This window comes from Echeneis naucrates, chromosome 14 (assembly GCF_900963305.1).
Source record: "Echeneis naucrates chromosome 14, fEcheNa1.1, whole genome shotgun sequence".
In the NCBI taxonomy this organism is placed as follows: domain Eukaryota; kingdom Metazoa; phylum Chordata; class Actinopteri; order Carangiformes; family Echeneidae; genus Echeneis; species Echeneis naucrates.
The window spans coordinates 16,120,035-16,132,722 of NC_042524.1; the positions used below are offsets into that span (position 1 = coordinate 16,120,035).

General features: G+C 40.2%; 1 protein-coding gene across 4 annotated transcripts in view; it reads left to right on the forward strand.

The window, feature by feature from the left end:
* abr (ABR activator of RhoGEF and GTPase) overlaps positions 1-12,688 on the forward strand; it is a 110,802-nt gene that overhangs the window by 20,863 nt on the left and 77,251 nt on the right. The gene's annotated exons all lie outside the window — the stretch shown is intronic.

Genomic DNA, 12,688 nt, shown 5'->3' on the forward strand with positions numbered 1-12,688 from the left:
GGCTGACATGTCTGGTTCACTTGACTGTTTGGATCAGGCATTAGCACCATGTTAGGAATAGTTTCCTCTCCTCCCTTTTCTTCTAAATTAGCTACACATTTGTATGCATCTTTACCTGTATATTTTATATATATTTCAGTGAGGGTAATTTACATACACACTCTGAACATTGCCTTTCATGTTTCATGTTCATGTATTTTAGAACAGGGTGTGCAAACCGATTTGCAGTGAATGTACACATCTAGTCAAGTGCAGCTGTGATTCCGTTTTTCTTTGTGTGTGTGTGTGTGTCTTTAGAGTTTTGGGCACATGACACAGCCTTTTGGGATTTGCTCTGCTGTGTCACCATTGTTACTGTGCGTTAATCTGCAGAGAGAGAGTGAATGGAAGGTGTGGAATGAGACAGGGTCTTGGGATTTTACTGAGAAAAGAAACACAGACATGTTGTCAAGTGGAGGGCAGCTGTTCTTCAGCTGGGTCTCACTAACAGACTCGAAGCAGCAACATGAGTGTCGGTTACGAAACCATCTACCCGTGTAGGATATTGTTCATTTTTATGTGTCAGTGTTGTGTTTGGTTATCATATTGATCATGTGAAAATCAAGACAAAAGTAGACTGTTTTTGTGTAAGCATATTTTGCATGCCTGTTTAATTTCTAAAAACGAATTTAAAAAAGCTGATTTGACTTTGTTTGAAATATCTCATATCTCCCTAATCTCGTTTGTTTAATTTGGTGAACATTTTCTCACCATTTTTTGGCCCAGCACAGTTATTCCCTGCCTAACTGCTCATTCTGCTTTCATTGGCTCAACTCAAACTTCAATGACCTGCCACAAAAGCGGTAAAGAAGCACAATGCTTTCCAGGAAAGTAAGCAAAACTAAAACATGAAGGGAGAATTTGTTAATTCTTTTACCTCCATTTAGTTAAGTTTGGGAATTTATTACTTTTACCTTATTTCTACCTTATTTTTACTTTATTTCAAGTTAATTACTGTTATACTGAACTTTGCAGCACTTTGGTAAGCTTCAGTTGTTTTTCAAGTGCTTTATAAATAAAGGTTGAGTTGAGTAATGAACTGGTTAATATATTTAGTAAACATAACTTCTACTTAATCAGATATCAAAATCCACATTTAAGGATTTCTTCAAAACAGCTACTTTTTAGGTACAATTTCTGTATTACAGCTCTATTTGAGGTTGGGTAGTGCCATTTTTCATAGACTATAATTTAAACTAACTTGTTTTTATATATGGTGGAATTGCCCCCTGATGGTCATTTGATAGAATGCAGGTTAAAGGCTCTTCAGCATTCCCTTCACTTGACAATCCCTCAACCCCTAACCCTCAGTCTGCATCCAGGTTTATACACAGTCTAAGGCTCCCCTTACAGTTGTTATTTTAAGATAAGGTAAGATAAGCGGCTCTGTCTTCAAATTTAGTGTACATGGAAATTTAATTTCCATCTGATGGAATTAATTTCAAATGAGTGTGCAGCAGTGTTTTATCATATTGGCCTTTTCATCAAAGCCAATGTAAGTGTATAATAATACATTTTATCATCAGGAACTCCACGTGTAGTCTGTGTATTTAAACTGTGGCTTTTTTGATCCTGGAATAGCAGTGAAGAGAAAATTATTCCCTCATAAATTGACACCTAATCTGCTTTAACACATTCTGTAAGTGGCTGCATGTCTACAATAGGAGACCAACCATTAACATTACAACAGACTGAATTCAGGCTTTACTGTGAGCCCCTTTGAATGAAAAAGGGCACAGTCCTTTTATGCATCTGTCATTTTATCATCCCTCTGCTTTCCCACCACCCTTCATTCTCCTTTACTGTGTGTACCGGTCCATGTATTGGATAAGTAAATTGGTGTGTCCAGCTCTACTGAACTGGCCTTTGCCATACAATGGAATAAAAATATACCAGCACTTTTGTGAGCTTTTTGAGGGCTTCTTTTGAATATCCCTCCATAATATCACTACAATGACCCTGAAAAAGCCCCATTTATCAGTTCTGGAACACTTTGGGACACAGTGGACCTAACTGTGGAAGATGAGTCATACCTAGTTATTAATGGTGGATTACCAAACATGATGCACTAATTGTATTTTTCTCTTCAGCCACTGAAACTGTCTTAATGGCTCAGTGTTAAGCAGTGACCACACATCGTTTACTCACTGAGTGAGATGGGAGTGGACACTAGAGGCAACAGGCACATTGTTCTCCCAAGAGTCATTTTTGCTTCGCAGTTTGCCCTCCTAAATCTGTATTTTACAGTATCTTGTCATAGAATTACATCTGGTGAACATTTTAATTTTGAAAGTCACAAAATACGCATTTAGGCAAGTTTAAACAAAATGAATAAATGAAATGCAAGCTGCATATGCAGGTGCAGAGCTCAACACACTCATATTTTAAGTACACAAAGACACCCCTGACAAAATCACAGTCCCAGACCTCTCATCAGTCATCCTCTGCCCCATTTGTCTGGTCAGCAGCATAAGTGGTGCTTTCCCAGACGGCTATTGTGTGTGCGTGTGTGTCTGTGTGCGTGCATGCACATGCATCAGTTACAAAAACATTTACTTCATCACACATCACCCTCATCACCCTCTTCTTTTCCCTCTCATCTTTACTCCTCTAGCTCTGTTGCAATCTTAATATTAGTGGTTCATTATTATTGCCCCAAGTGTGTTTCTCACACATGCACACACACAAAGTTAATCAGTTTTGCCATAATCTGCAGCACGATAAAAGGTTTTTCTGTTCACCCATGATCTGATTTCTGCAGCATTTTGGTGCTGCCTGTGTCTCCATTTTCTGTCTGTAACCAGCCCATCAATTTGCTCTGTGCTGTGTGTTATGATGGTTTTTCTATGCCTTTGTAGCTTGAGCGGCTTTTGTACACTGTACATTGTCTTTCACATCTTTCACATCTATATATATCTTTGTCCTTAATTTATGATATAGTGTGTACTGGTTTTGGCCACAATTCAGACTGATTGAAATTAATGTTGTTGTTTTAATTTCGGAGAAAGAAGACATTTTCACTTGACGTGTCACTTGCAACTTAACACTATTTATATCATCTGGCTAAATTACAGTGTTTGGATTGTTAAAACTAACAAATATATTAAGGTTAAATTAATATTGATAATGCCAAAGTGGAAAATATTTGTTCCACCTTATTGCATCACTGGGTAGTATTCAGCAATTATAATCATATGTATTAGACAATTACAGCAGAATCTGCACTGGTCTCTTTATTACGCTTCTGTCTTGATTTAGAATGAAATCACAGACTCGTCTACGGGAACAATAAAATAAAATTTACTCCCATCTCCATTTCTAAACCTGTGCTTTGACCTTCAGAGAATTAGCTGCAGTCCTCTATGGTTGCTTCAGTGCCACGTGATAGTAAAGCAACATCAAAGGAAAGCTAGATTATGCAAGAGCCAGAATATGGGCATTTTGGCATATCAGAGCAGAGGTGTCACGTGCACATGCAGGCATGCACGTGTACATGCATGAATGTCAAAATATTTTTCCTTAATCCAAATCACTGTGATTTATGTTCATCTCTGATGGAACATCAGAAACAAAGTTTATCCTCCACATAAAATAAAGTGTGGTGGGTATTTGAGTGCACACAAAATCCACAGTGGTGGTCATGATGGCCCATTTCTATGTTTGTGAATCGTTAATATGGGCTGACTAATCCATCTGTGCTGTCAGCATTTGCAGATAGTCATATGGAGTAATATGTTTCTGAGGAGAATTAATCTGCTGTCTGTCCTGCTGCCATCCAACGAGTGTGCTTTAATCCTTAGCTGTAGAACATGAGTGTCAGGTTGGTGGCATCACTCAAACATTTCTAAAATGACATTTTGAAAGTTGAAAGTTGGTCACACGATTAGGCAGGTCAGTGGTCAAGTTAGCTGTGACTCAAACAAGCTTGCAGAGTTCTGGTGGGACCTATGAATACAGTAATAGACATATTGGCTGGTACTTCAGTGAACCTGTAACCTTGAATATGTTCTCCTAAGGCTCCTATAATGCCTCATCAAAAGCCATGGAAACAGTTGAAACCAGCTTTTGGGACTGCTGCCACTTATCTCTGAAGTGGTGTGTTCGAGAGGCTGTCAAGCCCTTTGTCTGGTTCCCTTTTGCAGCACATAAACTAATAACTGTAGCACACCTCACTGCTGCTCCTGACTGACTTTGACCTAGTCCCAATTCTGTCTTTAAGTGTTTAATGTTAGTAGTTAGTTGGCTGTCAACAAGCAGGGGCACAGGAAAGTGATTCTGGATAGCTTCCCAGCGGAGTGTTGTAGGAGAGTTTAATAGAACCAGAGCTGTCTCATTTATTATACCCCACAAAATCCATTTTACCAAACCAGACACCTTTTTCTCTCCCCTTGTCTTTTTTCTCTCACTGTGAAAACCGACGACTCTGCCCCTCAGTACTTGTTCAGATCTGATCTCAAAGCATTTCCGCACAAATCAATTGTGTCTTAACCACAGAAAGTAACATAACACAAAGAAGTTCAGGTAAAAGGCAGGTTCATTGTAATGATTTCATTTCGGAAATGTACATAGTGGTAGGAGTCACTAGTGTAGATACACTGACCTTGAGTCTTTTCTGTTGCAAAACTGGAGGTATCATCACCGGCAATCAAATTGAGATGCTTGAATTATAAATGGTGTTGGCCTTACTGCTGTACCATCTTGTGGCACTAAATAGGAACAGCGTGGATAAGGTTTTGCTTTTTAGGAATAAAACAGTGTGTTGTGTAATCTGCATAACATGTCCAGTTGAATCGTTATCTTCCCATTGTACAAGCTCCTCCATTATCCTGATCAATAGATGAAGCCATTCCCTCCCTTCCCTGATTCGTAGCTATAGAAACAGACTTTTGAATCTGTCCTAACTCACATACTGAGCACAAGAAAGAATCTGAGTCAGCCCAAAGCAGTGTTATGTAATGCCATCATCTTCCTTGTAATGCTTCTCTGCTTTGTGTCCAAGCATCTTCCTCCCATTGGGCATGTTATGGGGTTCATGCTTAGTTAATGGATTTCATGTTCATTTCTCCAAGAGAGCAAAGAAACAGATGCTGCTGAACCCAATTCTCCCTTGTTGAGTGTCTGACAACAAGAGACTGTAGGTACTGGTGGGACAGGAAAGAGTTAATGCTGTTATTGACAAGACCAAAAGTTCTATCTTAAGTTACAGAAAGTGGTCCAATAAAGATACTTTTGCTACTGTTCTAGAGCTCTTATCCCTTCAGAAAACCTCAAAATAAAAACACATCTGTTAGGAGTCTGATGTTTATTGATACATGGGTGTTACCTGTGGAAACTAAAAGTGCCACATCCAGTCATCTGCAGCTGCACAGTGAAGAGGCAGCTAACTCCTCATTCCATTTGAAAGGGAGATTTGGCAGTTAAGTCATAATACTAACTCTGCCACTCACTTGCCACCATCCCTGCTGGGGTGCCTCTGAACCAAGGCTGCTTGGGCTCTTTCAATGACAACCTTGTGAATAATAGATGGTGTTTAGTTCAGCTGAGTATGTTATTGTAGCTCTTTCACACACAGCGAAGAAGACCTCATATAATTATTAGACTGAATGATTTTGGGACAATTCAGATTCAGATTTTGTCACCAATATAGTTATGTGGTCTTGTAAAATAGATTCCGGGTCAAAGAGCTGTCTTTCCATAATTACTGATAATATAAAAAGCTAGATCAGTAAGATGTTTGACAGATCTGTCCTTTAGGTGCTTGAGTTAATGTTAGTTTCTTAATGATATATATTATCAGTTGAGTATCAGTATAAATCTCTATTATACTTCAATTTTTGGAATATTGTTTTCAAGTAGTAGGTGATAGAATACTGTACTCAGCCTTGCATTTCTGAAGAAAAAAAAAAAACACCTAGCTAAGGGAAACATTTTTGAAAATGAAGCTTCTGCAATTTTCATTTTTGAAATCAAATTTTTTATCTAAACAATGCTAAATAAAAGCCGAATCCAGCATAATGTATTTTTCCTGACCGGTCAGCAATAAAACCTCATATCCTAGCTAATTACAAATCTGTTGATGTTTTCACGTGGGTGAAGCTCTGGAAAATCCTTTGTTGTGCTTGATGTTAGAGGGTGTGTCATGTGTCTGAGTGTGTTTGTGTTCTGTGAGTCTGTGGGGACCTTCGCCATGTCCTAGGGGCTAGGGCTGTGTGTGTGCGTGTGTGTGTGTGTGTGTGTCTGTCTGGGACATTACTATGGACACCAGTCATCCTGTAGGGCGATGGTAACCACCAAGCTCTTCCTTTTCTGCCACCTATGCCCCCCTCCCCTGAGCCAATCAGCTCAGAGTAACACCACCATCCTGACCAATGCTGCGGCTGGCGTGTTTACATGCTCCCGGAAGGCAGGGCCCATTATTAAGCATTCAGGTCAGTTGAGCGGAAGAAAAGAGAAGAGGGAAAAGGAGAGGGGGAGACAGGAAAAGAAGATGAGGCCATTATGAGTTGAGAGGGCTGATGGATGCTCTCCAGTAACAACCAGTCACCCAGACACATTCAGGTGAACAAACGCACATGGGTCATATATCAGTTTTTCTTAAATCGCTTCATAATACATTACTAAATCATACATATAAAACTGAGGTGAATGTGTGGTTATGTGTTTACAGCCTGTATTGGAAACTGTCAATCTGCCATTAAGTAGCTTGCACAGCCACCTTTTCAGCTTTGTGTGTTTTATGTGGTTGTGTGTGCCTCATTAAAAATTCAGGCCCCCCAGTAAGGACTGCCCTTCTCCTAACAGTAGGCCATCTTTCTGCCGGGGTCAAAATGGGATGTTCCTGTTTACTCAGCATTGTTGAGAGACTCAGTAAGGAAAAAAATCTGAAGTAGAATCATCCGGGCAGGTAGAAGGGAAAATACAGCCACTGAGCTGCGTTTTATGGAAGCTTTTGGGACTATGGTATACAGAGGAGTTTGCTTTGATATTAAGAGGAAGTGTGCAGTTTCATGGATGCTGATATGCACCTTCAGCAAATAGAATGAAATAAGTGGAAAACAGACAGTGATAACAAAGAGGCACATGCTTTTTTCCTTCCTTTGTGCAAAGGATACTTGATGCATTGGGAAGTTTATTAATTCATGTTTGCCAATCATTTCAGTTATATTTACTTGACATTGTCCCTCTCTGTAATTATGATGTTTTATGCCATTACAAGCTGTGATTACTGTGGCAGCCCTTTAAAATCATGGCTACTTTTTATTCACCTTACCTTACTGTGCCCTTTCCTGGATGGACCAAACTCAAAATCAATGGAAGTCTCTGCCTCCTCTTTGTGCTTGTGTGTCTTTTTGTGTGTTTTCACTATGCTGACACACTCATGCCAGATGGTCTTGTGACAGTGAGTGCTCTCTGTGTATCGGGCATCATCCTGTATCCCCTCTTTTTCTCTTATCGCCCCCTGTCACTTTTTCTAAATGTCACAATCAATAGAAAGCTCTTAAAATAAACTTAAGGAACAAAGGCTCATGGGCAGCCTCATTGAATGTGAAATTTGCATGGATTTTTGCCTATTTACAAGCAGAACAACAACAAGGAGATGCCTTTTTCGTTTAACAGCTTGGCAGATAATAGCAGTAACAGTTGGCTCGTGTTGGTTAGTACGAGAGGAGACAATGCAGTGCTGCCCAGCCCTGGGAGAGTCAGAAATCTGCAGAAAAAGCCCACTCTTAGAGTCACAGTTTTTCCCGAGCACACAAAGTTTTCTCATGTTTTCTCATTTTCCCAATGCAGATGTTTCTCTTCAGACCTGCACTCCTGAATCAGATCTCTGGGGGACAGACTGGACTGACTCAGTGTGGGAGTCTTTCCATCTCTGTACTTTTTCAGTGGTAAATAGGTAAACATTTTTTTGCACCTTAAGAACTTGTCTCGTAGTCAGCCTGATCCCAATGTTAGAATTCAGTGTTTATTGGATGCTGTGCAGTCATTCTAATATTGCATTCAAAAGGGATTCATTTGACATACAGTTTAAGCACTCTGTTCAAACCAGCTGTCGCTATAATAACCGGCCCTAGAGGCTTGGTACGATGCAACCATGTGTAGTAGTTTTTACATCAGTCATGGCTGTACTCTCTGAGGAAGAACACTGCTAATTACAAAAAAAAAAAAAGAATAATGGATAATTATCAGATTAACTTTATTAGCAGACACCACAATGCTATTTTCTCTAAAAAGCAACGAATCAGTAAGCTCTTTGCAAATTATCCACCTACTCTGCTTAAAAAAAAAAAAAAAACACACAAAAAAAAACCCAAAACAAAACTGTACTTTTAGGTAGCACAATCCAGCAGAATTTTGTATGCAGTCTCACCTACACACTGCTAATTAACTCTCAAGTTCTGTTTTTTGGCCCAGTTAGTTCAGACTTTGCAGTTGTTGTTTTGTTTTTTGTTTTTTGTTTATTTGATTGTTTGTTTTTTGTTTTTTCCCACAAAGTTCCTCATTGATTTATGTTCCTCAAGGGAGACTTTTTCCTTTTGATACAGTGAGTATTCTATTGGTCTTTCAACTAAAGTTGCTTTAATGGTGTTACCGTGTTGTGAAATATGTAAGTGATATGACTATGCTGTACACCACTGCTCAGGGGATCGTCTTCTATCGCACCTAGAATGTATCAAACTCATTGCCTCTACTCTGCATCATATTGTCCTAATTGGACTGTGGAGTGGAATAGACAGACACCGAAACCACTGCCAGGGTTGCCCCGGGGGCAACCGGCAGCCACTTGCATTTTAATAGCTTCACTCATTGTGGCTCTTTTGTCTCACTGCATAGTATGATATACTTTGTAGTAGCACATACTCACAAACGAATGACAACGAGTGTGTGGTGCTGCAAACTGATCCATAGACGCCCACACAGTGGAGCTGGCAGACTGGTGAATGTAGGTGTGTGTAGGCTGTGGATAGCTGTACAGTATGCGTGGATGATTGATTTCTTTGTACCTGCTTACAAACACAGGGAGGGAGGGCAAGCTGGGAAGTGGTTAGTATAGTACAGTGGATTAGCAAGAGTTGTTTGGTTTTTTGTCTGAATGTGTGCATGCATTGGTGTGTCTGCACTTGAATCTAACCTTTTGTATTTGTGTGTGTGTCTGTGGAGACATGGCTTGAAGCCCTGTGTATGACAGTGGTTGCCCTAATCTATGGAAGCAGTGGGTTGCATCCAACCAGCCCCAGCCTTGGGGATTTAAGCCAGCTAATTACAATGTATAGTGGTTTGGCTGCCATGGTAACATTGCTTGGCTGATTTTGGGGAGACTACAGGGATGGGGGTAACATTAATTCATGCACGTGGGTTGGTAGCAGTAGGGAGAGGGTGGGGGGGGTCCTTATCTCTGGCAGCCTATGGGCATATGGCAAGTGAAGATATGCAGCTGCAGTGAAATTGCCATTCATTTGAGGTTGAGGGGGACAATATTGCCTTTTACTGGACTGTTGTCTGGCTCTGGATGTGTTTGCACAGGCTGTGGAGTGGATAATGGGCACACATCTTCACCAGCATAATCTCAGTACATTTGTAGTGGAATGTGTATGCAGCCAGTGAACGCCTCATCTGTCTTCCTGTTACATATTTCACTCTGTTTTGGTTCTGGATTGGCAGCTTTCCTGTCATCTTCCATTAAAGCTCTGGGCCATATCTCCTGTCTCTTTCTCTCTCTCGCTCACTCTCGCTCCAGTAACTAATGTGTGGGAGTCCTGCAGCGTGCTGACCTTTCAAAGTGTGCTGTTTCCTGAGCACAGTGGTTAGAATTATCTGTGGACCCAACCCATTATCATCTTGAACAGGCTGGATGAGGGGAAGGGGGGAACAAAGAGGCTGGTTTAAGAGGATGACTCCCAGGCTTTTAGACTCTTTGACACTGGCTTATTTTGCATTATTGTGACGTCAAGACAGTTTCAATTGGGTTATAAGGAAAAAAGTCCTATTTGTTTAAATAAAAGGTGCTTACACTAAGGTTCAACTATGATTTTGATCTGGCTCATTACTAATGGTGCTCTGCTGATGTTCAATCTATGAATTATATTTACAAAACAGAATTGGGTTAAAGGGAGTAGTTAGTCATTTTACAATTAATTACATTTGGAAGTAGATTAGTGTAAATGAGATGTTAAAATATCCTGCACCTTCAGATAAACTAGATTACACATTGAAGTATTCATAGAAGTGATCTCCAAATAGAGCTGTATATCTTACCCACATGGGACTGATGCTGTATTAGCTATCAGGGTGAGGTGAATATGGCCATGAATCATTCATCCCGCTTCACACAACAACATGCTCACTTAGACTCAGTAACCTGCATTTTTTTCTATTGCTACCTCCTGTCATTTCCTGCATTCATATGAAATCCATGTTGTTATTTTTAGCGCATTAATCTTAAGCGCGTTCAGTTTGTACACAGCAGTGCTGTCAATTAGTGTGCAGGTCCACATTAGTCAGTAATTTTTGTCCAGATGGTTTTTGTGAGACTGAGGTTTTTGGTACAGTTTGCTTCAGTGCGTGTTGTTTTTCCTTTTCTCTTTTTTTTTTTTTCAATATTAGAGAAACTTAAAAAAAGCACAAGCAAGGCAGATTCATGACTGAGATGTTTTGTAAATTGTCTACAGGTGGATTTGCCAACCAAAAACAAAAATCTGAAAAAACGTTTTGCTTCCAGGTTTTAAAATGTGAAGATTTTATGCTTTTCTTTGGTATTTATATTCAGATACAGTGAGATAAAACAAAGGAAAAAGTAGCGTGTTTAAATTGTAAGATTTTCTGACAGCAGGCTTTGGCGTTCTCTCACTGGAGCTACAGTGAATCTAACAAACCTACTTTAAAATCTGACATTTTCAGATTGTCCACTTGTCTTATTTTGAAAATACACTAGCTCATCCAATAAGTGGACCTAAAAGGTTTAGTGACGCATGTTTTTTAACACAACCGACTTGTGTGCAGCAAGCAACTGTTTGTTGGCAAAATTGTTAAGCTGCTCCTCAGCCATCCCCGAAGCTTCCTTGCAAACACAATTCCACTTTTATGCTGAAATATCAGGTTCAATTTGCAGGGACACCCTGCTCTCCAAATATCTGCTGAGTTGTCCCTGTGTGCACATTTGACCACGAGTTTAATTTGTTTTTTTTATAGTATAGTGGTATATTTGTTTGAGGAGTGGTGGGTGTGTGTCTCCATATACCAGGAGCTGTTTATTGTAAGCCAACTTGTTATGCTTTTGTTTTTGCAATGCTTTTTGGTTTTAAGACCTGAGCACTCCATAATTCTGGTCTACAGAAAGAAAAGACTCCATTAGATGCTAATGAAGCAGTAAAGCAGGTATCATTTCTGAGTGCTCTTATCTGTCCTTGTAGCCTAAGAGCAGCTTAAAACTGCAGTTTATTGTTCATGCTTCATGTATGCCTATGCCCACTCAAGCTCCTTTCTTAATTTTACAGCTTTTTGCATTCGGTATTTGCGTAATGTGGAGTGAAACTGGTTCCCAGTAATGCTGTATGGCTGCTGGCTCTGTCCTCAGGGGCTCGTGTCATGTTGCTGCTGGTAAAAAACCTTCAGTTGATGACAGGAACATGGGCACAGGCTGTAAAGATAGATGTTCATAAAGGCTCTTAATTTCCCAAGCGTCACCACTTCCTGATTGATGACTACAACACAAGGGGATGTAAAAGCTTACATGTACACCATCAATACACATATACGCACTCACAATGACCACACATCTGCCAAGCCTCTGACGTGCTGTCACGCTGTCATGGCTCCACAGGGCTGGGAAGGCTGGTACCAGAGCAGGAGAGTATATAGGAGGCAGGTCCTTTTGTTTTGCCTCCCCTCTCTGTCTTTTATCTAGTCTTGAGAGAATTAGATCTTTTACAGTTGAGCTACCTCACTTTTTCTGCAAGTGGGACAGAAGATGCAAAGGAATATCTTTTTACACCACCCAGAACACACACACACAAACACACACTTGAACACAACACAGCGTGCATATCCAGTAAAAATGGTACAGACATTAAGACTCTCATGTGTTTCCTTCTGTTTTAATTATCTCCCTTGGTGAGTGTGAAGGTGCACAAGACTTTTTGTGTGTGTATATGTGTGTGTGCTTGCGTTTGTTCACCCTCTGCAGCTCTGTTCCTTGTACAGAGGCATTTTGTAGGCCTCTTGTGTGCCCACACAGTGCTTGCTGGCTGCAGGGCATGATGTAATCCCTCTTCTCCTTAGAAAAAATGCTGAGCAAGGCAGCCCAGCTCCCTGATTGAATTCTTACACTGCAGCAGAAACTTTCCTTCCTCTAACTTGAGTTTGTAACTTTGCAGTCCAAGCTCCAGTAGATATGCAAGGGAGAGACTGCCAATGTCCCCCCCCCCAATTTTTTTTGGTCCAAATTCAGGACATTTTTCACAGATATAATTTTGGTGAGACATTAAAGGAAATGATTTGGTGCCGATAGTTGTTGCTATGAGCATTTCTACTGGTGGCATAATTTAAAAAGAAAAATGCAATGACATAAGATCTAAATGCTGGCAGTAGTTCTTAATCACATCAAGGAGCCTTAATATTGCTGCACACATACACCCACTATGCTGCTGGT